This window comes from Crotalus tigris, unplaced genomic scaffold (genome assembly GCF_016545835.1).
Source record: "Crotalus tigris isolate CLP2741 ecotype Arizona unplaced genomic scaffold, ASM1654583v1 scf7180000017631.5181431, whole genome shotgun sequence".
Taxonomy (NCBI): Eukaryota; Metazoa; Chordata; class Lepidosauria; order Squamata; family Viperidae; genus Crotalus; species Crotalus tigris.
In genome coordinates, this window is record NW_024096525.1 from 3461458 (window position 1) to 3488919 (window position 27462).

General features: G+C 40.0%; 1 protein-coding gene across 5 annotated transcripts in view; it reads left to right on the forward strand.

Annotated features, from left to right (window-relative positions):
* The window catches only part of LOC120304222 (neurotrimin), a 610216-nt gene that overhangs the window by 518241 nt on the left and 64513 nt on the right, over positions 1-27462 (forward strand). The window lies entirely within an intron of this gene.

The window sequence follows — 27462 nt, forward strand, 5'->3', positions numbered from 1 at the left end:
ACACACAATTGATATGTAATGAGAGGACAAAGTATTTCAGTACACCCAGAACTGAATAATGTGGAGAAACCTCTTCACAACAAATGTTCATATTCCACAAGAGTGTCCCTGTGTCCAAAAAAAGAAATAGAAAAAATAGCAACCAGGCAAGCAAGCTTTCCAATTATTTGATTTCACTGATCAATTTATTTTCTATTTGGAAAATAGCACGCATTATGTTTATTTTCTAATCTATGGATTCCACTGAAAATGTAAAAATGCAATGTGATTGAAACTCAGTTTTCTCCATGACACAATTACTTTCCTCTTATAAGGTTTGTTGTTGGATAAATGTGTGTGTGTATGTGTGTGTGTGTGTGTGTGTGTTAAAAGATGCATTTACCCATTCTTATAGTCTAAAAATGGGATAGTCCAGGAAGGAATCTACTGTTTTTGTTGTGTCTCTGAGCTCAGAAAGAAGGAAAGATAAAAAACCCAGCCAGTTATAAATGTCATGAATCATAATGACAGATTTCAGTCAGATTATCACTACTTTTTTGCCTAAATCACAGTTGTTGGGTGAGTGGGATAAAATAGGGAAAGATTTTGGAAGAAGCAAAAAAAGGCTGTCTATGGAAATCCTCAGTCATCTAGATCAGGGGTGTCAAACTCAATTTCACTGAGGGCCGCATCAGCATTGCAGTTGCCCTGGTGTGTGTGTATGTGTGTGGCCAGAGTGGGTGCAGCCTACTGGGTGGGTGTGGATGGAGTAGGTGTGGCCTACTGGGTGGGCATGGCAGTTCTACATCATTCACGTCAAGGGTGCCTATGGGGGCCTGGGCAGGAGTGGGACAGATCTGAGGGTCTCTGGCAGAAGGGGGTGGGACCAGGGCAAGTGCCAAGGCATGGTCCACTTGGGCAAGTGCCAAGATGGCCACCACAAAATTGTACATTGGCTCCCGGCTGGCCTGGGCCAGGGCCAAGGCAGCGGGGGCCGTTCCCTCACTGTTTCCAGGATGGCTTCGCGGGCCACATGAAACCACTTTGCAGGCGGCATCTGGCCCCCGGGCCTTGTGTTTGACATGTCTGATCTAGATGATGATTGTCCCAAAGGTGCTTTTTTTCAGGAGGCAACTGGACTTTCTTGTGTTTCTTTTGAAGATGTTTCGCTTCTCATCCAAGAAGCTTTGATGCAAAGGACCCTCTGTCTGCAAGCAATACATATCCTTCCACTCCCCACCATCTAGTCAGACCTGAAGAAGCATCTTGGATGAGAAGCAAAATGTCTTCAAAAGAAACACAAGGAAATCCAGTTGCCTCCTGGGGGAAAAAAAAAAAAAAAGCACCTTTGGGGCAGAAAAAGGCTGGAATTTTTTGAGCCACATCTTCATCTTGTACTTATTTTCTCATTCTGACAACCCATCTAACTTCACCCGATGCTCTACCTCAGAGGTCCCCAACCTTTTTGGCACCAGGGACTGGTTCCGTGGAGAGAAGTTTTTCCATGGACCGGAGGGTGCGTGATTTTGTGTGCTGCCTGCACCCCATGGATGGGGATTTTCTTGTTTGTGCAGACTGGTTGCTGACATGCCACAGCCCCATAGTGGTCCATGGACTGGGGGTTGGGTACCCCTGCTCTACTTAATGAGTGGCACAGGGTTCCTTTGTCATCCATGGGCTTTCACTTCAGCTGATGGGTTTCACTTTCAGGTGTGGCCACTGGTATATTTTCATTCTGCAGAGATGTTTGAGTCCCTGTTATCCAACCAGATTTTTTTTTCCCTCCAAGAACTTTACTTGAGTTGAAATCAGAGGTCTCCATTATGTGTCGGTTTTAGCTGCTATGGAAACTCTGAAGCAACCAAGGGGAGAGGAGCAGGCTAATCAGATTTTACCTGCAGAGTTAGGTAATTTGCTTGAGTAGCCTTGGCCTGATTTCATGTTGCACTGAGGTGTTTGGGATGGGCCACACAGTCACCCTCAAAATAATGATTTACCTGAGCATCCTTTTTTCCATTTTGTCCAGAAGATCTCAAACTGGCACCTGATAGGATTTGAGTAGGCCTTCTAAAAGTTTTTACACAACGAACAGTGACTCTTAGAAGATGTCTCAAGAAGGATGTGTTCTGTTCTCCCAAATTTCAATTCTCCCACATTTCTGCTATCCCATTTTCTAGTTCTTCTCTGCAAAACTGTTACTTCAGTTTTGCTGCGTTGCAATTCCAGTGGTTCCATATTGTTTCCTTCAAGGGATGTCCTGTGTACTATAGTCCTTTTTCTATGGTCTTTAAAACAAAACATTGGATACCTGAATCACTGTTGCAAATAGACAGATGGGTGATGACACCTGGCTAGAGTTTTGACACTCTGGGAGATTTCTTAAAGCTTCTTTGCAGGACTTTTATTTAAAGATTTTCCACTGATAAAATGTAACCATTAGTAGAATCTCATAACTACCCCCCCCAAAAAAAAAATTGGAAGGTCTTAAATATCTGAAAAAGATCAGATTAAAAAAATGCTTTTGACAAACTGAATGATATAACTAAAGAATTAAACTAAAGAATATAACTAATGAATTCACCAAAATTAGGATTATTACCTGTATTTTAGATGGAGAGAGTGTGGTGTCAATGTGTAAGAAGAGATTTGTTTCCTTTTTTGCTTTGGGCAGCTAAATTGTGAATCTCTTGGCAATAGAAATATTAAATAATTTTCAGTTGAAAATGGTATGGTAACATTTAGTTCAGTAATTGTACTAAAAATGATAAAAGAAACAGGATAGTGAATTATCTTTCTTTTGCATCTGGTGGGATTGGATGTTGTTTTGTGAAGAAATAATTTAAATCATCAGTGCATATCAATAGGTACCACTGAAATCCTAATGTGACCTGTAATAAAACCTGAAGATTTTATGCTAAATGAAATGTTTAACAAACAAACAAAAATGACCATTAAACCTCAGATTGTTAGAGAGTTTTGTGGTCTGAAATTGTATGTGGCATACTGCACAGCTTGGCCTACGGTTATCTTTTCGTTTTATATGTCTCCTTGGTTTGCAACATTTAGCATTTTTTGGTTCATAATTGTAAAGAAAATACATATACACATAGCACATAAATGTATAGCTAAGTGAAAATTCATGACAAGAATACCTAACAGAAAAGATATTGGTTTGAATATATGTTTTCATGTGGCTTTAAAAAAAACCCAGCAGCAAATGGAATTAATGTATGACTGAATACACATGAAACTGAGACAAACTAGAAATAGCATAAGCTGTCCATCACTAAGAGAACATATATTTTAATCTGCATGCTTTCTAAATTTTATATTACCTGGTGCATCCAATCTTCCCATAATACCATTAAACCTGTTATGTGATTGAGCTATTTGTCAAAAGGTTGAAGGTATAGCTTGTGCATCGGAATTGGAGAATCAAATGTTTGCAGCATCTGGATTCCACTATGAATTCTTCTACTTAGTGCCCGCATGATAAATTTCTAGTAAATGAAGTTTTCACTGCAGTGGTGTAGCAGGCTATAAGCAAAATTCCAGAATGCTTCAGGACTGCAACAGCTAGTGTGTTTTTATAAATGTTTTCATTTAAGGCTGGTTTCCATTCTAAATCCCTCTAGCTGTCCCCTAAATTAGAATAATATAACTCTTTGAAAGAGCAGTACAGTTTTTGTTAAGAAGGATATTAATGCACTTAAGAGGACCACCAGGGATCCTTTTGTTGAATAATTTAGAAATAGAATAAGTTAATAATTTACAATAGAATAAGTCTTGAATGGAGGCCAAAGCACAAGTTGTGTGAAAACTTGGTCTTCTTCTGTTCTACAGAAAATAGGCCTTTGAAGCTATGAAAATCAGTTTAACAAAATGCAGAATTAGAAGGCAGTTTAATTTGGCTAGTGTCGGGAGTTGTGAATGCTCCAACACTGGAAGGTTTTTAAGAAGAGATTGGACAACTATTTGTCTGAAATGGCATAGGGCTTCCTGCCTGAGCAGGGGGTTGGAGTAAATGACCTCCAAAGTTCCTTTCAACTCTGTTGTTCTGTTATTCTATTATTCATCCAGAGGACTCTTCTGGTTGTGGCTAAAAAAATAATAATAGTCTTTTGCGTAAAACTGGATGGCCACCATGTTAACCTTTTTTTAAAAACCTATGCTCTGGGGTTACCCCTGATCTCATCCCATGTTGTGTATTACTAAAAGAGAAAAAGACATGGGGGTAGACAAATAGATAGAGATGAACAAATTAAATTGTCTCTTTTCTCTTCAATCGCCCATCCCCTGAAGTTGATATCTCTAATCCCTTGGAATGCATAAGTGATTATTTGTTGGTTTTTAATAAACTTTATTCAATAATTAACATAGTGGCAAACTGTAACCAGTTTTCTAGGTTAATGACCTATTATGCAAAGTAAATTATTTTTTATTTGGCTTTGATCACTTTTATGTGTTAGACTGCAGTTTTAGAACTCTGGGGAGAAATGAAACTGACAAAAAGTGACATTAAATAGTACCGAGAGACAGTTTGGTATAGTGGTGAAGGCATCATCAGAAACTAGAGACTGTGAGTTCCAGTCCCACCTTAAGAATGAAAGCTGGCTGATGATTTTGGAACAATCATCAGAAGATTGTGAGTTCTAGTTTCACCTTAGCCAGGAAAGCCTCCTGCGTGATCTTTGACCAATTACCAGGAGACAATGAATTTTAGTCCTGCTTAGGCAGGAAAATTGGCCTGCTTATTTTGGGCCAATCACCAGGAGACTGTGAGTTCTAGTCCCACCTTAGGCACAAAGCCAGCTGGGCGACCTCAGCCCTAGGAAGCAGACGATGGCAAACCACTTTTGAAAAACCTTGCCATGAAAATTGCAAGAGCTTGTCCGGGCTGTTGGCAGAAGACTGACTTGAACGGACAAAAATAAAATAAGTTATTTGTTCCTGAGATTATTTCTCATTCTCTTCTTCCTTGAACTGTCAGACTGTAGAATGTGATATTCATGACTACAGTTTACAGAAAGTCATTAATACCATGCAAACGTTAATTTCTAGCCAGACAAAGATGTCTTACCTTTCATTTCTCCAACATGCAGAAGATTGAAAATGTCTTTTTGGACTCCCCGTCTTTCTGCCTACTTCTTCAATTGCCACTTGATGAAAAAGCAGCTTGCCTTCATTAGCGTGGGCCTGAGAAGTTCTAATTGACAGGATGTGTTCGTCTGAGCTAGCAAATATCAAGACATCGGATGTGGGGAAGCATGGAGAGTGTCTGGAAGGTCAACATTGACACCTGCTGGGACAGATTCAATACAGAAGCTGGTAGCTTGGCAGATAATATTATTAGTGTCAGAATCCTGGGAGGGGCTGAGTTCACTCAAATGGCAGAAACAGAGACAATTTCTTTTCAGCAGGCTTCAAAAGATTGACACCTTGAAGGTCAAGAAATAGAACAGGTGTAGGATGCAGCTATAGAATTTCCTCTCCACAAAAAACTCTCAGGTTCAGCTATGTCCACTTTCTCTGAGCAAAACTTGCTCTGAGAAAATGCGGGGTTATTTTACAACAACTGGGTTTGAGTGATAGACTTTTTCAGTCTGGTAACAATGGTGGTGACCCCAAAGGGTCACATGCTGTAGAGACGGAACTGGTAGAGTTGCTAAATTCTGAACTTGTGAGCCTCACACTCTTACAGCTCATAATCTAAATTGGCCCAGCACAAGGAACCAGCAGGAAGTCTAAACAATTAAGACATCTCAGTGCCTGTTAGGTGTTTTATAAAGAGAGTGGTTTCATTTATAAGTTAGTTGCTTTGCAAGAATCCTTCCGTAAAATAATGGAGTGCTCTGTTTAAGAAAGTCCAGATCTAGCTAATCCATAGCTTTCACTGTTGAAGTTTTCTTCTTCCCATGGAATCTGTTGTCATGTTTGTACAAGTGTAGACATATGTGCAACTTATTTAATGTAATAACTAGGAACTGCTTATATCAAAAAGCATTATCAGATTAAATGAGTGCGGTGATGTCTGAGCAAGCAATAGTCGTAATCTTGTTGGCCTATTTTCACAAGCGCTAATGCTCATGACATTTACTAGGTGGATAGATCAATCTAAATACATCCAATCAAATCTTTGTTAGGGTCATAAACCAGCATAGATCTAAATATATGTATACTCTATACTCGCCATTAGCTGTTTCATTTAAGATTGCCTTCCTTTTTAACCCTCACCCTGATTTCTATATGCTAAATGATCTTTTAGTCCAGAGATGCCTCGGCTGAGCAGAAATCAGCATGCTGGCTTGTCCAATTTTCTTGGCAAATAAGATCTTAATCTTTCTTCTAGAGGCCAATAGACTATCATGGGGGTGCCAGTGAAATTAACCAAAGGTTCAAATCCTATTGATAATTCAACCGTCTTCTTGTTTATTCTTGAAATGATCACAGCATTAGCTCTGAGCTCTGATTCCGTTACCATTATTGCTTGATACAACCCACATGTTACTGCCAAAGAACCTGGAAGATGAGCAGTAGACTATGGAGACCAATTGTTTCTGAGTAGATGGGAATCTTGGTGAGCATTGTTTAATGAGGTAAAGTATATTACAGCCAGCATTAACTTGGCAGCAGTTCATACCACTACATTATGTTTAACCTGGCTATCTGCCATGGGTTTTGTGGCACATTTCCAATGTAAGAGGGAGAGCGTGAAAGATTTTTGAGCCTGGTTACACAGCCGGTAAGACATCGGCTAGGGCTAAAGGCTTATAAATACAGTAATGTCAAAGGTTGCATTTGCACTTAGTTTCCTTTTTCCTTTTATAAAATATGTGTTATCAAATTTTGAAGTACAGGATGAGAATTAAGGGCACAGGCTAAGTATGCACCTTTAACTCAGTTACAGATTAACCTGTTTTTTTCTGGGTTCACACCAGGCATTGAGCTAGGGCTACAGGAAATGATCCCACTTCCTCTCAACATATTGCTTCAATACAGTTGGCCATTGCAAGATGACCAAACCGAGACTTCAGCAACCAAGATCAGGTTGTTCTGCTTAACATCTCCATGAAAAGGAGATGCAATAAATCAGCCCCATTTGGTAGCTACCCCACACCCACAGAAAGTGACGGCTGCACAGGTGTGGAATGTACATAGCAGTCAAGATCAAAGGGTCATCACAAAAGCCCTAATGGGGAATAAAAAGAAATAAAAAAATAATAATACGTTAAGCAAATAGAATGACAGGTAGTCCTTGACTTGGGACCATAATTGAGCCTGCAATTATGGTCATAAATTGTGATGGTAGTTAGGTGAGTCCTCACGTAACCACACCCAATTTTACAACCTTTTTTGTTGTTGTTGCAGTGATTGTTAAGTGAACACTGCTGTTGTTAAGCAAATTCATTGTTTGCTATGGGGGGGGGTATTTTGCTGGAAATCAGAAGTAAACGCCAGTTTCCAGCAAAAAATGTTAATTTGTCACAGTCACGTGACTCTGGGACATTGCAAATGACATGTGAGACGATTGTTCACAGCCCCAAATGCAGTGACATGATCACAGGTGGACCTTGGCCGTCTGAACTTTGAATCTGTATAATTAGTACCTTTTTCAGGGTCTGTTAAGTGACCAGTTGTAGGTTGAGAACTACTTGTACTAGGTCATCCAATGATGTAATTGTGTGCACTTTGGATATGCAGTTAGACCAGGGGTCACTACCCCCGGTCCATGAATCGGTACCGGGCCGTGGCATGCCAGCAACTGCATCCACAAGATGCAGGCAGCACACAAAACCACATCCTCTCCAGTCCATGGAAAAACCTCTCTCCATGGAACCGGTCCCTGGTGCCCAAAAGATCAACCCATTTTCAACATCCTACTTTGGAAAAACCTTTTTTTACTGAAAAGGGAGAGGGGGAAGCAAAATTACAAAATTATAGCAAAGCAAAAACAGTAAGAATAACATAGCATTGATCTTAACTTTCCAGTAGGTTTGAAGTTGTTGATAGAGTGATTATATCTAGCCAGAATAAACCCTTGGATTGAATGGAACTTATTCCCAAGGACATGAGCATAAACAGATAGATCCAATCTGGATGGGTCACCGGGACCAGAGGCTTAGTCTTCCGAGCTTTTGGACTTGTGCTGGAGCCCATCCTCAGGGAACTTCTCTCTACTGGAATATGTGCTTTGGGCTATTTTATGAGTCATATTTATATAGTGCCTTCTTATTGCTTCATTGGTGTGTTGATGGCTGGCCAATCAATCAATCAACAGCCAATTGCCAACCACCAACCCACCAATCAACCAGTAGGAAGGCATCATATAAATGTGGAACAAAGCTCAGAAGACCCCATGACCCACCCATATAATCTTGCAACATTATCCTGGGACACCTATAATTTGCCTTCATTCATGATAAACAGCCTCAGGAGAACATTTAACCAGTCACTGACAATGATAAACAGCCTCAGGAGAACATTTAACCAGTCACTGACAAATGTACTACTAACCCATTAAACAGTTAGCATCATTTTGCTTGATATAGGCCTGAATTTGTCCTGTCAAGCCCAAAGAAGAGTTGAAGTAAATTGCAAGAATGCAATTAATAGGTGAAATGTTTAAAATAAAGGGGGGGGAAAAACTGAATGGATATAGAGAATCCTTCTCAACATCAAGGCAATGAGCAACAGAGAGAAGATTAATTTCATTTTATTTTTCATTGCTACTCTCTTAATGATGAAAAAAAGAAAAAGAGATACCCCTCTCTGAAGGCATTTGGTCAGATTGGGCAAATCTTCAAGGGAGTGATTCCGTTGAAAAGCAGTTCTATAACGCGGTGTAATGTCTTCCCTGGCTGATTGGAGTAATATTCACATAGCTTTGTTTCTTTGTGCTGAGAAGCATCTTGCATCAAAGCCAAACAACCAGTTGAAATGGATTTGCTCAGCCTCAATGCTTTCTGGGGTGAAACACCTCTTCTCTGATGCTTTACTCAAAGTGCTGAAGTAGCTCCTGCTGCCAAGATCAACTGCTTTTGCTTTACGCAGCCTCTGTGTTCCTATTTTCAATATGAATACTGTATCTCCCCTGTTGTCAGTGTAAGCTTGTTTTCTGAAACGCAGGACACTTTTTTTTTTTTTTTACAAAAAAATGGGTCCATGGCTATTGATTCTCCCACCCCACAACATTCCAACATGTACCCATAAACCTATGTTAATGTACTTGGTCAACTACATTCATATAGGTTTAACTCTACAACATTTGGAGGATGATGGGCTTTGATTCAAATCTCATTGAAGCAGAAGTGGCATAGTGCTCTCATTTGCTGGACCCAAAGCAGCTATAAATAGATCTCAACTTACAACAGTTCATTTATCAATTGCTCAAAGTTACAGTGGCCCTGAAACTTACAACCGATCGTCACACTTGTGACTCACACAGTACCCACCTGGACATGTGCACAAAATTCAGGGGCTTGACCACTGACTGCACATATATTTATGATGGCTGTAGCATCTTGGAGTTCTAGATGGTGCTGTCTGGTGCCATTGCAAAATAAGGACAAAAACAAAAAGCAAATATGTGCAATGTTTGAAGTCAACTTCCTTCAACGCTTAGTTTATGCCAAATTCTCTGGATATTTAAACTCATCCTTGAATCTTCAGATTCCCATCTTCAGAATGGGCTCTAGTTTTTTCGCTTCTTGAAAGTTCAGTTCTGCATTTGTGTAATACCGTATATTCCGCCGTATAAGGCGACCCAGCGTATAAGACGACCCCCATCTTCGGCGCTGAGTCGCATGCCTAGAAAGTCGTCTTATATGCCGGAAACTACCATAATTTCCAGCGTATAAGACGACTCAGTGTATAAGACGACCTCCGAATTCGGCGCCGATTTCAACACTTTCAAAAGTTGTCTTATACGCCGGAAAGTACGGTAGGTCTATTTGGGAAGGCTGAGTCAATCTTGAGCCCATCCGCATCCAACTCCAGGCTGTGGATAGTTTGCCTGAAATACTGCATTCTAACCATTGTGGTTCATTGGATGCCCATTTTCCCCTAGGGGTCCCCAACCCCCTGTCCATGGACCAGTACTGGGCCATGGCATGCTAACAACCAGTCCGCACAAACAAGCAAAGCCCCATCCATGGGATGTAGGCAGCACACAAAACCACGCACCCTCCGGTCCACGGAAAAACCTCTCTCCACGGAACCGGTCCCTGGTGCCCAAAAGGTTGGGGACTTCTGCCCTACTGCAAACATTAGCTTGCTTTTTTTTTTCTTTTTTGATTGTTGAGGGTCTTCTCTGCAAAAAAAATAATAATAACAATAGCGGGGAATGCATTTCAACTTAGAAAATGAACTAAGAATGTCTCAAAGTGCATCTCAAATAGATTTGTTAATCTTTGGTGAGAAGAATTACTGAAGAAACTGTGCTGCTGGAGAATAAACAAGAAAAAAAATAGTGGTCCTTATGATGGGAATATAATGTGGCTGGAAGGCTGCATGGGAGAGAACAGTAGCGGCCTGATGCTGATCTGAATATAGACTATTTAATTTTAGCGCACCATACAAGAATAGCAAAACAGGTGGACGAACCTGAGTTTTTAACATTCTATGCCAGGCATTTCAATCCAGCAATAAGTTTGGAGTATTTAAGTATCTACATTGCTTAGATAATTCAGATCAGAACATCTTTGACATAAGAAGCTCCTGTTTTATTTTCACAGTATTCTTCTAAGCCTAACTGAAAAAAAAATGCTGCTTTGTCTTGGGACATTTTTTTAAGATATTTATTTATCTAAAAGAGACAGTTAAAGAAACACCTGTGCCAGGCTGAAAAAAAAAAAAAGAAGAGAGAGAGAGAAATCCCTTTTCTACCCATGTACTCTTTGTTGGCATTCTTTGCTTTGGTATGCAGTGCTGTTAATTTCATCTCTAAGGACAGATTTTATTGAAATTGGTGGTGTGATCATTTCCTGGAATGAAAGAAAACCTGGATGCATTTTAGGTGCATGCATGTCTATTTTGAAAGAAAAAGGGGAGAATTGGGAGAATCTGGGCTTTCCAGATTGCAATAGTCTTTTTCTTTCCTTTTCCCTCCAAAAGATGCTCTTAAGACAATCATCTAATTTCTTTGGTAAATACAGGAAACCCTACCATTCGGCTTGACTCACCCCGTTCTGGCCGGTGACCGAAATGCCAGGATCCGTGTGTCTTGAGTTTCAGGAGATACAAATACAAATTAAAACCTTTTATTGGGCTTTAGTAGCTGTGCAAACTAATTATATTTTGGCCAAACTTTGCCGGCAACTCCCTTGAGGTATTATTAAAAAATTCCAAGCTGTGGAACTGCGTCCCCATTCTGTCAACAGATGGATGCTTCAGTTGCAGAAAATTGTGCTGCAGCTCATTTTAACTTCTCTGATGTTTTCCTATCCCTTTTTTTTTTTTTTTTTTTTTGCATAAGCTGTGGTAGTGGTGTTTCGGTTGGGAATGAGAAGGCAGGACACAACTACTCCGGGGGTTTCTGATTTGCTTTACATGGGTGCCAAAGGCATAAACTGTCTTAAAAGGAATCAGGGTGTATTTTAGGGACAGCTGGTGACTCAGAAACTATGTGTCATATACATGTTTCTTGGACTCTGGTTTTTGAGAGAACTATGTACCATTCTTTGATTGGGGGGGGGTCTTATCATATCAGGATGATGGGAAGCAACGAAATGTCAGAAAGCAAAGGTTCCCTGACATTTAGTGGAGTTCCATATTTTTGCAGCCCAAATATGGTTGTGTACAATGAGGTGAAGGTTTGTCCTCCGAGCTTGTGGCTTGGTTTCTGAATATTTCATTACCAGGCTAGGTAATATCTTCAGTGGGATTTAGAGGATGTCAGTGTCAACGTTCTTCTGTCTATAAGGGCTTTGTGTGGTCTTGTGATGGGGTAGATGTGGGTGTGTTAGGTGCGGGTTTGAGGATCGGTCTTGTGATGGGTTAGGTGTGAGTCATCAGTGGGAGTCTTAACAACAACAACAACAACAATAATAATAATATAATAATAATAATAATAATAAAGTTGGAAGAAACCTTGTAGGTCATCTAGGCCAACCCCCTGCTCAGGCAGGAAACCCTATACCATTTCAGACAAATGGCTGTCCAGTCTCTTCTTAAAAACTTCCAGTGTTTGAGCATTCACACTTCTGGAGGCAGGTTGTTCCACTGATTAATTGTTCTCAGTGTCAGGAAATTTCTCCTTAGTTCTAGGTTGCTTCTCTCCTTGATTAGTTTCCATCCATTGCTTCTCGTCCTGCCTTTAGGCACTTTGGAGAATAGCTTGACTCCCTCTTCTTTGTGGCAGCCCCTGAGATATTGGAACACTGCCATCATGTCCTCCTCGTCCTTCTCTTCATTAAACTAGACATACCCAATTCCAGCAACCGTTCCTTATATGTTTTAGCCTCCAGACCTCTAATCATCTTTGTTGCTCTTCTCTGTACTCTTTCTAGAGTCTCAACATCTTTTTTGGGGTCTTGTGACAAGACTCCCACTGATGACTCACACCTAACCCATCACAAGACCCATCACAAGACCCTCACTTGACACAACCACACTCTGACCTATCATAAGACCTATTGACCATATGAAGCCCTTATAAACATCCCCTAAACCCCGCTGAAGATGTTACCTAGTCTGGTAACAAAATGTGAAGAAACCAACTTAGAAGCTCACAGAACAAACCTCATCTTACAGATACCTGAGCTACAGATAGTTGCCACTATTGCTACAGATAGTTGCCACTATTGCACAGTAGTGTACAGTTAAATAAATTAAAAACAAGATATGTCATCACTCAGCATTGATTTTATATTGATGATCATGTTATCCATTCAATTATGTCTGACTCTTGGAGATTCCGTGGTCCAGGTCTGTCCATATCTTCCAATCTTCTTGTTGTTCTATGCTCTGGCAAGTGTCATCTTTGATAGTGTCCAGCCATTGTGTTCTTTGGAGGCCTGGTTTCCATTTATCGCTAACTCTTCCAAACATTATTGCGTTCTCCACTGAGTTCCCTTACACGACATAGCCAAAGTAAGTGAGGTGTAGATTCATCTTCTAATTTTATGTAAATGAACAAAACTGAAAAGGTTCCTAATCTCAGATTAGACCTATGGGTCATTTTGCCTACCACTGGACAAAACCACGTTCAAAGCTGAATTTGAGAACATTGATATAATCTAACAAGAAGGGAACCTGATGAATTTCATATTGTTCTCCATGGTCTACTTGGGTAGGTGAAACTCTTTGTAAGATAGAAACAGTGAGGTTCTACCAACCTGTTAAAAATGAGGTGTCCATTTTCAAATTTGTAAGAGCATAGTTTTCACATAATCATTTAGCCCAGGGTCTTCAAACTTGGCCCTTTTATGACTTGTCGACTTGAACTCCCAGAATTCTTCAGCCAGTGTGCCTGGCTGAGGAATTCTGGGAGTTGAAGTCCACAAGTCATAAAAGAGCCAAGTTTGAAGACCTCTGATTTAGCCTTTCAAGACTACTGGGAAAAGCCATTTGGACAGAGTGTGATGTAAATGTTGGTAGAGCAGCAGTGATACTTTATTAGAGAAGAAAGGCATCAGCAAGCAAGGTTGTCCCTCATTGGAGGTCCGTAAGCTTCAGTTTTGTCCTTGCCATTTGACATCTAGTCTCCTGGGCTCCTGCAACCATCATTTCCAAAACTGGCATTCTTTCCAGTTGTCGCTAATTACACTGCAGGTCAGTAAATCATCAGAAGTGAGAGAGTGACAGAAGATATGAGGAAGATCCCTGCCATGCTGTGGAGAGAAGGCACAGAGCTTTAAACAGTTTGTCATTTCTTCATGTTGGAGACAGTTCTGAGCTTCCTGATGGATACCCATGCTTGGGTATAGGTGCCTGAGAATGGTAGCTTTATGGCAACAAACATCCAGGAAAGAGGAGCTGAGAAAATATTAAAGACAACCATTAATATATATTACATTGCATATTATAGTCTAGTGAAAAGAACGACCAGGGGTGACATGATAGCAGTGTTCTAATATCTCAGGGGCTGCCACAAAGAAGAGGAGGACAGCCTATTTTTCAAAGCATCAGAAGGCAAGACAAGAAGCAAAGGATAGAAACTAATCAAGGAGAGAAGCAACCTAGAACTAAGAAGAAATTTGCTGACAGTGAGAATAATTAATCAGTGGAACAGCTGGCCTTCAGAAGTTCTGGGTGCTTTATCACTGGAGGCTTTTAAGAAGAGATTGGACAGCCATTAGTCCAGAGGGGTATAGACTCTCCTGTGTTGTGGTTCCAGCTAATGAAACATTCCAAAGAACTTCCAGGCATTTATTTTCCTAAAAGTCTTTTATTGTTACAAAATGTCGGCACAGGCACAATGGAGGGATGCTAGGATCTAAGTTCTCTTCCTCTGAGCAGTTAAATTATCAGCATGTTCCCTCCCTAAATTAGCCGTCATATCTCACACTATCCAATTAGTGCGAAAGTCAAATGTTTTCTTCCTCTTTCTTTCCCGGGCTTTACCCCCAACCCCCCTTCTGCTCTTTATTAACCCATATTTACCAGACAATTCTGCATATTGTCAAAAGCAAGAATATACAATATTTGCAGCATTGACATCCTGCTTCTGAAGGGTGTTGGATTAGAACAGGGGTCCCCAATCCCCAGTCTGTGGACCAGTACTGGGCTGCAGCATGCCAGCAACCAGTCTGCACAAACAAGCAAAGTCCCATCTGTGGGATGTAGGCAGCACACTAAACCACGTACTTTCCAGTCCACGAGGGGAAAAAAAAACTTTTTCCACAGAAGTGGTCCCTTATTCCCAAAAGGTTGGGGACCTCTGCATTAGAAGACCTCCAAGGTTCCTTCCAACTCTGTTGTTCTTTCATTCTGTTCTGTTAAGAATTCAATTCCTGAATTCTTTTTCCAGTGCTCTGGAAAAAGTGGTAGTCTCTTGTTAAATCTTATTTTCAATTCACCTAACTAACCCTGCCTCAAATTGACTGTTCCTTCTATTGCTGTGGGATAGCTTTTGCATCTAATAAAGCAAACATGGCCTCAACAACTAAAAAGTATTTGCATATTGTGTGTATCTGAGATGAATTCAGAAATTGGCTTTCTATTCTATAGTGGGAGGAATGTTATAGCGGGAATTGCTTTTTGGAGAGAGAGAAAAAATGTCAGATAAAACCGTGTATTTTCCAATCAGATGAATTAGGACTAAGGTTACATTTACTTAAAGTTTATTGTTTCATTTGATTTATAGTTTGGAGAGAGTTATTTATGATCAGTGTGGTCTTGAAGAGATGCTCTGGGGACAATTGCTTTCAGGGATAACATTTAGAGATTGAAGGATGTTTGTTTCATTTTGTGTTGCCCTTTGGGTTAAGTTAAGGTTAGGGTTAGGCTCCCTTGAGGCCCCAGGTTACATTTAAGGGCAGATGAATTTTGGAGTTTCGAATATTGTTATGATTACTTGGAGCCATAAGATGAAAAAAACCTCACCTGACACTAATCTTTACCTCAGCTGGAGAACAAAGAGATCATTCTGTGAAGAACCCTTGGTGTTCTCTCAGCTTGATTCTTTTCCCGAAGACATTTCATTACCCAGCTTAGCATCATCAGCGCGTCTTGCAAGAAAACAACCAAGCTCAGAGAGCACCAAGGACCTCTCATTTCAACCCTGACCTACAAATGTGTTCCTCTATAGGTCACTCTGTAGAAGGATTTTGACCTGTGATTGGGCCTGAAGTACAGGAAGATCCTTCTATGTTGGTTGTCTTATGATAAAGGACAGGGACTCATCGCCAAATGTAGAGAATGCAAGCCACATAAAAGGAGATCATTGTCCTCAGAAATTCTAACCATCCAGGGAACACATTTTTGAATGAGGTTGAAGGTCCATCTGATCCAGCATTGTTTCTTCTCATAATGGCCAACCAGAAGCCCTGAGAGAGCCTGGATAGGAGGCATGGAGAACATTCCCTCACTTGCATTTTCCCAAAGCATTTTTGAAGCCAACCACCACTAATAGAGATATTCTCCAAGAACGTTCTTTAAATGAGAACAGTAATAAAATTTCCATTTCCAATTGAATGTGCGTTCAATTCACCATGAAATGTTCTAGCTGCCATGAATATTAAGTGCGTCAGAATCACTATAGGATTAATCTGGGAGGAATCCCAATATAATGTTTGAAATATGAATAGAAGAATAGAACAAGACGACGGAATGAATAGCGGGTGCTGGCACTTGGAGCCACAGAGAGAAAACTGAATGAATCAAGGTTAATAAACCGGCAGATGTATTTGATAAATGTGGAAACACGGGAGAAAGGAAGAGGATCAAAATAGAGGGGGGAAACTGGCCAACAATGAATACAGTAGCTCAAAATACATTGTAGAGAGGATATGAGACTGCCCATCCCATTTTGAGGGTCAGAAATTATATTGCATCAGTTCTTCTCCCTGGAAATGCCAGACAGAAGGCTCAGAAGAACAGCCTTGATTAGGCTTACAACTTTTGTGATGCAAAGTGTTTCTTCAAAGCAAAGTTTAAAATCCTTGCACAGTTCTAATAGTTTCGCTCAGTCTTGTGGAATCATTCCTTTATGGTAAATTGTCTGAGCATTCCCCCGCTAGCTGTTCTCCCCCTTTCCCCACTCATATTTGCTGTTTGCAGGATATTTGAAGAGACTGGGGAGAACCCGACAGGATGCAACAACATCAAGGGGATCCATTTTGTAATCATTTTTCTTTCTTTATTTATTTATCCCACTTTTATTACTTTCTAGTGACTCAAGGCAGTGAACGTATACAATACTTCTTCCTCTTCCTGTTTTCCTCACTACAACAACCCTAGGAGGTGAGTTGGGCTGAGAGAGAATGACTGGCCCAAAGTCACCCAGCTGACTTTCACGCCTAAGTCAGGACTACAATTCCCAGTCTCCTGGTGATTAGCCCAGAATTACCTAGATGGCTTTGATGCCTAAGGAGGGACTAGAACTCACAATCTCCTGGTGATTGGCCCAAAGTCATCCACCTGGCTTTCATGCCTAAGACAGGACTAGAATTCATCATCTCCTGGTGATTGGTCCAAAGTCACCTAGCTGGCTCTTATGCCTAAGGAGGGACTAGAATTCACAGTCTCCTGGTTTCTGACCCTCACCACTAGACCCAACTGGTCAGCAGTGGTACCATATTTGTATATTTCTACTAGCTAAGGAGCAAAAAAAAAAAATCCTTTACCATGTGACTCTGTTTGACAACAATTTCACTAGCCTAATAAGCCTCTCTTGAGAAGTCAATTTCATGTAGGTTTCATTGTGTGTATAAAAGATTTGTCAAACATTTTAAATGAAATTAATTTAGAGCAAATTGCAGTCTGCTTGTGTGGTTTCTTGTAGCCAAAAGGGAAAGATGAGTCGGAAGACAAACCTGCTTCTTACTGCTTTCTTTCATTAAGAATGGTGGAAGCCAGTGAGGCTGGTTGATGAGAAAAATGTCCTATTTTTTTAACCATTTTTTTTTTTTAATGTGAACATTGGCTGAACTTGTCGCCTTCTTAAAATTCATGTTAACCAAATGCTACACTGTGCTCTGGGATTTGAATGTCAGGCAGAGGAGAAAAAGGTAGACTAGACTTGAGCTAGTCAACAAAGGTGTGTATGATCAGATTTCCTAAGCTTGGTAGCCACAGGGATCAGCCTTCCTAACCAAGTAAGCTTGTCATTGTTTCATAATTTATTAATTTTCAGATTGTTGTTTGTTCTAATTTTCACCAGCCAGAAAATCTGATTTGTCAGGGTTTCATCAGTCCAACTCATAAACACTAGCAGATGTTGGTAAAACATCTGTGACAAATACTACTGGTCTTAAGAGAAGCTCTTATAAATCCCCATGGAGGTTTTCTGCATCAGTTCTATCTGGAGGATGTTAGAAGATTAAGATGAACTTTTTAATATAAACATGGAAAATCAAGGAATTCCATCCACTGTATAAACTGGGACTTTACACCTTTATCCACACACGTAAAGCTACACACAACTGCACAAAGCTCTAGGAACATATAGCTGTGGTTCTCCAGTTCAGCCCCAAAGACACAAGGCAGATCTTCTCATGACTAAGCATTCATTCTAGAATATGGAGTAGAATACTATACAGATGCTCCTCGAGTTACAACCGTAATGGAGCTTGCCTATCATAGTTGTAACTCCTGATGGTCATAAATCGGGGCACCCACATGATTGGTCACTAAGCAAATGCTGCAGTTGTTAAGTCATTGCTGTGGGCATGGTTTTGCCAAAAACCAGAGATAAATGCTGTTTTTTTGGCAAAAAAGTAATAAAGTGCATTCATATAATTGTGGGACACTGTAAATGTGGCCCAGTTACTAAACACCCAAAGTCTGGTCACGTGATCATTTGGAGGGCTGACTGTGGGAACTCTGAATCTAGATCATAAATAGCCCCAGGAAGATCTGTTATAACTCTGAACGGTTATAACATAAATAACATAAGTCAAGGACTACTTGTCGAATATTAAATCTAAGTGTTTTTCAGCCTCTGTCTAACTATTTCTCAACCTTTAAGATGAGTGGACTTCAACTCCCAGAATTCTGGGAGCTGACGTTCCCCCCCCCATCCTAAATCTGGAACTTCTTTTGAAATTCTTCCTGACAGCTGAAGTATTGGAGACCCAATAAATCTAACTTTGTAAGTCCTCAACTCAATATATCCAATTCTGGAACCAATAGAGTATCTAGCTTTGTTCATATATTGCTCTAGGCCATTTGATAGTGGGATATTTCATTAATTTTTATTAGAGGCGAAGTCTAGTGGCATTCAACCACTAAAGCTGCCTCTCTTAAATCTGAAATGCACTGTTTGCCTTCTAGGCAATCATCTCTCTTTTCCTTTAAATAAGGAACCCCTAAATGCAAGCCCCCTTGCATTTTTTCAATAGCAACAACTGTGGTCTTCCCTCCCTAATACATTTTGTGACTGTGCAATTCCAGGAGATAAATTAATGAACTTGGGAAATGCAGGCTCTTGTTCCTGCTCTGTTAATATGCGGAATAATGTTACTGTCTGTCATCGTGGCAAATTTGAATAATTCTTTAACAGCTGCTTAATAGCAAAATGCTGGACACTAAGTCCTAGCTTTCCTCATATCTCTCAGACGTTTTATCAGAGGAGAAGGACTCTTCATATACTTTGCATACAGCTCTGATATAAATTCCAGTGCCAAATCTCTGTTTCAAGCAAGCTATAATGAAGGATCAAAGCAACAGATGTTTTCCTAGGCATTTAAATGAAAACACCCAAGAATGAGAGATGAAAAATACATTCCAGTCCTTCAAACTTATCTCATATTGGAAAGAAGTGAAATTATTTCTAAGCCAGTCAAATAATTCCCTCTCTTCCATGGTATACCAGTAACATGAAAAATGCCCTTAAATTTTTGAAGGAAATTCCATATTCCCAAAGTTTTCAGAAACACTGTTTTCAGAATAACAGAGTTGGAAGGGACTTTGGAGGTCTTCTAGTCCAACACCCTGCTCAGACAGGAAACCTTGTTCCATTTCAGACAATCTCTTCTTAAAAACTTCCAGTGTTGGAGCACCTACAATTTTGGGAGGCAAATCGTTCCACTGATTAATTGTTCTCGCTGTCAGAAATTTCTCCTTAGTTCTAGGTTGGGTCTCTCCTGGATTAGTTTCCATCTATCGCTTCTTGTCCTGCCTTCAAAGTGTTGATGAAGATTCTCAGTCATCCACATAGAATTATCTGGAAGATGAGTCATGGCAGCTAGACGTCATTCCTTGTTGGTTCAAAAGGTTTCACTGTTTAGCCAAGTAGACTGAAGAAGCTACTTGGATACGCCATGAAATGTTTCAAAGCAACAAGAAAAGCATTCCGGATGCCGTGACTCAACTCCCAGTCTTCCCAAAGACTAAGAACATTGCACTTCAGAAAACTGTACATCCCACATCTCTCTTCCTTTTCCCTTCCCATATTCAGGGTAATCCTCTTACTCCTATTACTGTTCCATTTACGAAGTATTGTGGTTGTGCTTGTTTTAACTGTTCAGTCCTGTCCGGCTCTTGGTGACTTTATAGACAAGTGCTCTCCACGCTACCCTGTCAAGCACAGCTTCTTTCATTTGCTGGATGTTCATCTTTGTATCAGTTTTGATGTTATCAACCCAGCACCTTCTTTGCTTGCCTCTTCTTGTTCCACTAGCCATTCCTAGCATCACTTTCTCCAATGAATTTGCACATATAACATGGCCAGGCGTAGTCTTCTGAGTTAGTAAGAATTACTATTTGCTAATAAGCAGTAAGTAAAACCCAAGTAAGAAAGAAGAGACAAAGTCTGAGAAATTGGAGCCAGGCAGATGACATGAGGAGCCCTAACTCTCCATCTGTTCTTACAGCTACAATAAGTGCAGATTTATCTTCCTGCTAAAGTAAGGCTGAGAACATAAAAAGCTTGTCTGGAATTTCTAAAGATTATATTTCTTTTCAGACTACTTCTTCCATTGCTGCAGTGCTCGTGTTCAGCTCTTTCTGGTGCTTAACCTAAACCTTTCTAAAATTGAAAACCAATTCCAGAATTCTAATTTGGACTCTGAGTCTGTATTTAAAAATAAAATAAAAACCAGGATGCTCCAGCATGCTTTTCACCATATCACTCTTTCAAAAGCAGATCCATTAACCTCATTGCTGTGATTCTTTATTGTAGACTGCTTTCTTGTTGTGATTTTTTTTTTCCTGGTCCACCAGTTTTATTTTTCTTTTAAGTTAAAAATATCATACAGGCCTGATCAGGATTGCTATCACTACAAATTGAGCTGTGATTTGGGTAACTCATCCCTATTTCTTTCTGGTTCTTATTTATTGTCCTTATGGTTATTGATGTAGTTAGATCCAGAAATCTGGAGAATGGAATGGAAAGAATAGAATAGAATAGAATAGAATAGAATAGAATAGAACAGAACAGAACAGAACAGAACAGAACAGAACAGAACAGAACAGAATAGAATAGAATAGAATAGAATAGAATAGAATAGAATAGAATAGAATAGAATAGAAAATATGGAATGGAAGAATAGAATAGAATAGAATAGAAAATATGGAATGGAAGAATAGAATAGAATAGAATAGAATAGAATAGAATAGAATAGAATAGAATAGAATAGAATAGAATAGAATAGTCAGTACATTGCATGTCAGTACATTGTGCCTGCCACCTTACCCAAACCTGAAAGAAGTACCTTAAAAATAACATTCCTGTGTGAAGTCCAATAAAAAGTTCCAGGTGTTGCTACTATTATTCTCAAAGAACTGGAAATGATACCTTTTTCATTTATACATTTCATTTACATTGTTAGGAATATAGAATAACAGAGTTGGAAGGGACTTTGGAGGTCATCTAGTCCAACCCCCTGCTCAGACAGGAAACCCTATAACCCTATATACGTGTCCCTGGTTGACCATCTGTGGTAGCTGTGAGTCTTAGAATAGAATGACAGAGTTGGAAGGGACCTTGGAGGTCTTCTAGTCCAACTATGCCATTTCAGATAAAAGGTTGTCCAATCACTTCTTAAAAACTTCCAGTGTTGGAGTATTCACCGCTTCTGGAGACAGGTTGTTCCACTGATTAATTGTTCTGACTGTCAGGAAATTTCTTTTTAGTTCTACCTTGCTTCTTTCCTTGGTTAGTTTCCATCCATTGCTTTTTGTCCTGCCCTCAGATTAAAATATAAACTCCCCCCCCAAAAAAAAATAAAGGAAAAAGAAAAAAAATACAGCAAAGCTAAACAAGATATAAAAAAATTGTGCATGGAAAAAGAACATACACGTAGATTGTCCTCCCTAGTTGAATAATGAAGAATATATTTCAAGAATAATAGTTTCACCCCTTGCGGAACAGGCTTACAGTTTATGAACATCTACAACTTTGTTTACCTAATCAATTTGGGTAAACAGACCCTGGCATCTATCTACTATATATTAAAAAAAAGCTTAGTAAAACCAACAGCAAAGTTAAACTTCAAAGCCTTCTGTTAACAGTTATTGTATTTAACTCACAAAAAATCCACAATGGCTTCTGATGTACCAGAGACCTCCTGTATTTCTGAGGTTAGGCTTGCATTTTCATTCTGAACTGCTGCCCATCAACCCTCATTTATTTTCACACAACAAAGCAACAGGAGACTTAATCACGGAGATTTCCACTCCAAGAGCTCCCAGCCTCCTCCTGATTTGGTTTCGCCTTTTGCATGGCCTGCTAATAATTCCACTTCTTTATCCCGGTTGAGGTTATCTCCTCCTGCACGTATGATTCACAGGACATTACAATTTAAGGGGGAAAAAAAACTGCCCCTTAGTCCTAAGTCACTTTGGAAGTTTGTGAAGCTAAAAGAGAAGGAACACTTGCCATAATAGCAGCATAATTGGTGTTGAAATTCTGAAAGGCAGAATTATATGCCATGGCATAATCCAGGAAGCCAAATATAGGAGCTTCAGATTCAGGACATACATCTAGTTCAGCCAAGATTCAACTGTACTGATTACCCTGTTGGTTTAGGATACTAAGTATTCTGTCCGGAAGGCTGGAATGAAAAGTAGAAGATGACCGTTGGCCACTGTTAACATATGTTCTGTTCTTTGGTTCATCTCCTTGCTGAGGTCCTGAACCAAAGCCCCTCGAGGACAATGTGCGTCTTTCTATTGACTTCAGTGGGCTTAGGATCAGGCCCTTAATGCACAGCTGCTTGTGGGCAAGTTTGGTTCACCCACTCACGCTTTAGGGATTAAGGGCTTTGAGGAATCCTCAACTGGGTCAAAACCTTGTCCTAGTTTCATCCTACCTTGTGCCTCATGGGGTTTGGTGGGTGAGAATTTAGAGAGGGGGGGAACAGTGGGCTTAAGATCAGGCTGAAGGGTTCCTCTTCTTGTGTGGAAACTTATAAGAAGGAGAATTGGAATTCTGAGGAATTCTCCTTAGAAAGATTTCTGTTTAACTTTGCCCCCCAAAGTCCTTCAAAAAATCAAGGAATTAAAACTGCTACAGAAGTCCTTATCAGCATTTTTGGGCCCAAGACCAAACCACAGTTTGTTTGAAGGTGGCCATAAATTATTACACATAAATACAAATATAATATAATACAAATTCCCTTTGGGCTTCTCCTGAGCAGTTTCTGGGGAAGAGGATGGCAAGATAGAATGAGGATATATTCCTTGCTGGCATTCTTTCCTTGAAGGAATATAAAGGATGGATGGATGCCTAGATGCATGGATGGATCAGTTGTGGGATATACAAAAGGATGGATGATGGATAGATTGATGGATTAGTTTTTGTATATACTGGATCGATGGATGGATGGATTGGTTTTTGTATATAATGGATGGATGGAGCATGCATGCATAGGTTTTTTATATAGCAGATGGATGGATGCATGGATGCATGCCTAGATGTATGGATGGATCGCTTGGGGGATATGCGTATGGATGGATGATCGATGGATGGATTTGTTTTTGTATATACCAAATTTATGGATGGATGGATGCATACATGCATGGATGCATGGATGGATGGATGGATGCATGGGTTTTTTTATATAGAGGATGGATGGATGGATGGATGGATGGATTGGTTTTTGTATATACCAAATTGATGGATGGATGGATGGATGGATGGATTTATTGGTTTTTGTATATAGCGGATGGATGGATGGATGGATACATGCATGCATGCCTAGATGCATGGATGGATCACTTGTGGGGTATGTGGATGGATGGATGATGGATGGATTAGTTTTTGTATATACCAAATTTATGGATGGATGGGTGGGTGGGTGGATGGGTGGATGGATGAACGGATGGATGATGGATGGATGGAAATAGATAGATTTCAATATCACAATATATGAAGGCCAACTTACAAACCAGTGAACACTTAGCTTAATGGCAGACCCACCTCTTAGCTAAACAAGTACTTCTTAGGGCTGGATGCCACATCTCTGAGTTTTACTGATGAAAGTATCCCAGTGTTTATGACCATTTAAAGTAACCACAGTATAACAAAAAGTTTGTGGGGGGGGGGGAAGGCACAAAATACCACATTGCCAAGGCTTTACATTTTAGAGTGGAATGAGGTGCATAAAAATGATGATGAGAGAAAAATCAGAAGAGGAAAAAATACAGATTTCTTTAAATAAATTAAAAAAAAACTAAGCAATTGGGAAAATTCAGGAGATGAGGAAAAAGTGGTTCTTTTATCATGACAAGGCGTGAAAAGGAGAGGATTGTCCTCATCCTCAGCCCTGTGCTGTCAGAATGCATTTTGGAAAGAAAGAGAAGAAGAACACTTCAAAGCTTGCAAGCGGAGGAATTATTTCTCAGCTGGACAGCAAAGAAATCTTTGTTTTATTATCCTCTGTCTTTCTCCTTCTCTCCTCCACCACCCCCTCTTCTGTTTTTAAAAGCTCCTGGGATTTTGGATTACACAAAAAAAGGAAAAAAAGAAGAACAGAACACACCTGAGTCCCTTGTTCTAACAAAGATGTGAGCTGCTGGCACATTCTGGTTTGAAACAATTCACCCTTTTCAGTGTTTCTGGAATCATTGAGGAGTTTTACACACACACACACACAGAGAGAGAGAGAGACACACACACACACACACACACACTCAGAGGCCAGCTGGCAGTGACTCTTTTTCCGACAACACAAAGCAAAGAAGGGCGTATACATAAAGGGAAGAAAAGCAGAGAAATCAATACATACGTGTCTGTGTGTAAACAATATTCTAAGTATGCTTTGGAGGGTAGCATAGTCTATAAGAACTCAGAAATCTTGGAATCTTATGGTTGGGGTCCCTTCATTACCATGTGCACATGACTTACAGTCCCCTTGAAGAGGAAATCCTAGGATAGTGTTGGCAGAACACAGTTTACAGATAGAAATTCTTAGTTCCAATCCTTGCTATCTGTAGGTAGATGTTCTCCACTTAAAGCTCTGGAGGAAAGACTGAAAGGACCTTTATCAACCTGCATCAATTGTAGTTTTAAGTAAGTTTCAGCCAGGCTCTTAAAAACAAGAAAGACACATTGTGACTCTTCCAAGCAGATGTCTTTATTCTTCTTCACCTATAGACAGAATCTTGCCAAACTAAAGCATGCTAACACCTCCATAAAGCATACATCTTGGGAACTATTAGGGAGGAGCCATCTTCACCCTCTATCTCTCACACAAACTCTATGAACAGAGTTGTCTTTTACTTCTCGGCAATGCACCCCTTCCCTCCTGGGAATCCAGGCTACATTCCAGCACAGTTTCAACCCTACCTCTGAGGCTCTACCAAGAAGCATGAATGACTTTTGCAAAAACACTTTTCCGTTCCCAGGGGCATCTTACTTTATTTCCTATATTCTCTCTGCAAAATCCCAACTGAGCTTATGGTGAGTCAGCAAGGAGGGTGAAGTGAGCAGCAGATTGTAAGAAGCAGCAGTAAGAGGCTGGAGAAGATTGTCAGTACTCAGTTCCTTTTCCCAGAGATAGTGTCTCAATGGCAGCGTTGGAGAAAAAAAAATGTATTTACAGTCCATGACTTTTAACTATGGCATGGAGTGGATAACCATCTTGTTCTTTTCCATGGGTAGCAGAATCCTTTGGTCTGGCTCTCTGCGATAGCAGTCCTCTTGCAGTGATTCCTTGGTGGTCTATGGAAAAGGACCAAGATATCAGAACTGTACACCTGTTAGGCAGAAAGCTGTAGATGACCTACTTGACTGTCCTCTTGGTGTCCTACATGGCCCTCAGGACGTTCCATCTGTCTGTTTGCACAGAGCCCTTCTCCTCCTCATTTTAATATTTTTCCCCTTTACTTTTGAAAAAAAAAAATATTGAAATCTATCTACCATCAGGCCTCCGCCTGTACCCCAGCTTCCCTACCTCATTCTATCACTTCTTCTCATTTATTTCTGACAGGCATCATGTAGCAAAAGCCTAATTTGACAAGCCAGATATATCCTGCAGACCCTTCCCCCCCACAAAAAAACCCCTGAACAAAACAAAATGGGAGATGAGCCCAGCAAAACAGTGTACAATTTGCTGTTGCAGCTTAGCTCCTGTTTCTGTATTCCCCAGTCCCCTGGAGGTGGTAACAAAGAATAAAAATATCTACCATTGGGGGGGGGGAATCCACATTGTCTATTCCTCCAGAATTCTTATCAGGCTTCAGAAAAGTTCATGCAGTGAGAAAGTTGACCTGCAACTTTGCAGGAGTGTGAGTCTTCTGTCTCCGAGGGTTACACCAAGCAACAATTTGATGATTCTTGAATCTGATTTCCTATTCTGAACTCTTAACTGGAATAAAAATCTCAGGGACAGGGCTGTGAGCAATGTGATCTTACTAGCAGGAAAGCCATGTTAATCCGTGAGCCCTGACGTACAGCCCCAACGGAGCCCCGTATTTCTGTTGCCAAAGCGAGAGGGGGGATTCAGTGAGCTTTGCCCCATTTTACGACCTTTCTTGCCCCAGTTGTTAACTGAATCACTGCAGTTGTTAAGTTAGCAACATGGTTGGTAAGGGATCACATGACCCAGGGGCCCTGCAAACCGTCATAAATACAAGTCAGTTGCCAAGCGTTTAAATTTTGATCACGTGACCCTGGGGAATGCTGCAACAGCCGTAAGTGTGAAAAAGAGTCATAAGTCACTTTTTTCAGTGCTGTTGTAATTTCGAACGGTCACTAAACAAATTGTTGTAAGTCGAGGACTCCCTGCAGTGATTTTTCTCCCCTTAGTGATCAAGGGATTGTAAGCTTGGCAAGTTGATATATCGAGATCTATATATCGTTATTTATATTTATATCTAATCTCTATCTCTATATTTATATAGCTATAGCTATATCTCTATATTTATATCTCCAGATCTATATTTATATCTAATCTCTCTATCTGTATCTATATCTATATCTATATCATCTATATATCTATATTTATATAAACTCCATCTATCTATCTATCTATCTATCTATCTATCTATCTATCTATCTATCTATCTATCTATCTATCTATATCTAATCTCTATATCTATCTCCATAAATATCTCTATATCTTTAATCTCTATCTCTAATCTCTATATCTCTATATCTCTATCTCTAATCTATATAGCTCTATATTTATATATCTATATATCTAATCTCTATCTCTATATCTATGTATATCTAATATCTATCTCTATATCTATCTACTTGCATCTGTTTGTCTGTCTATCTGTCTGTCTGTATGCATGTATGCATTTATGTATTAGCAAAAGGGCGTCCAAAAACAGATGTGTGTATCTGTGTGTGTTTCTTAAGTCCTTCTCTACAGGTGCATCTGTCACTCTCCAAACGTCTTTGCAATGCATAAAGTCATTTAAGTAGTATTCCGT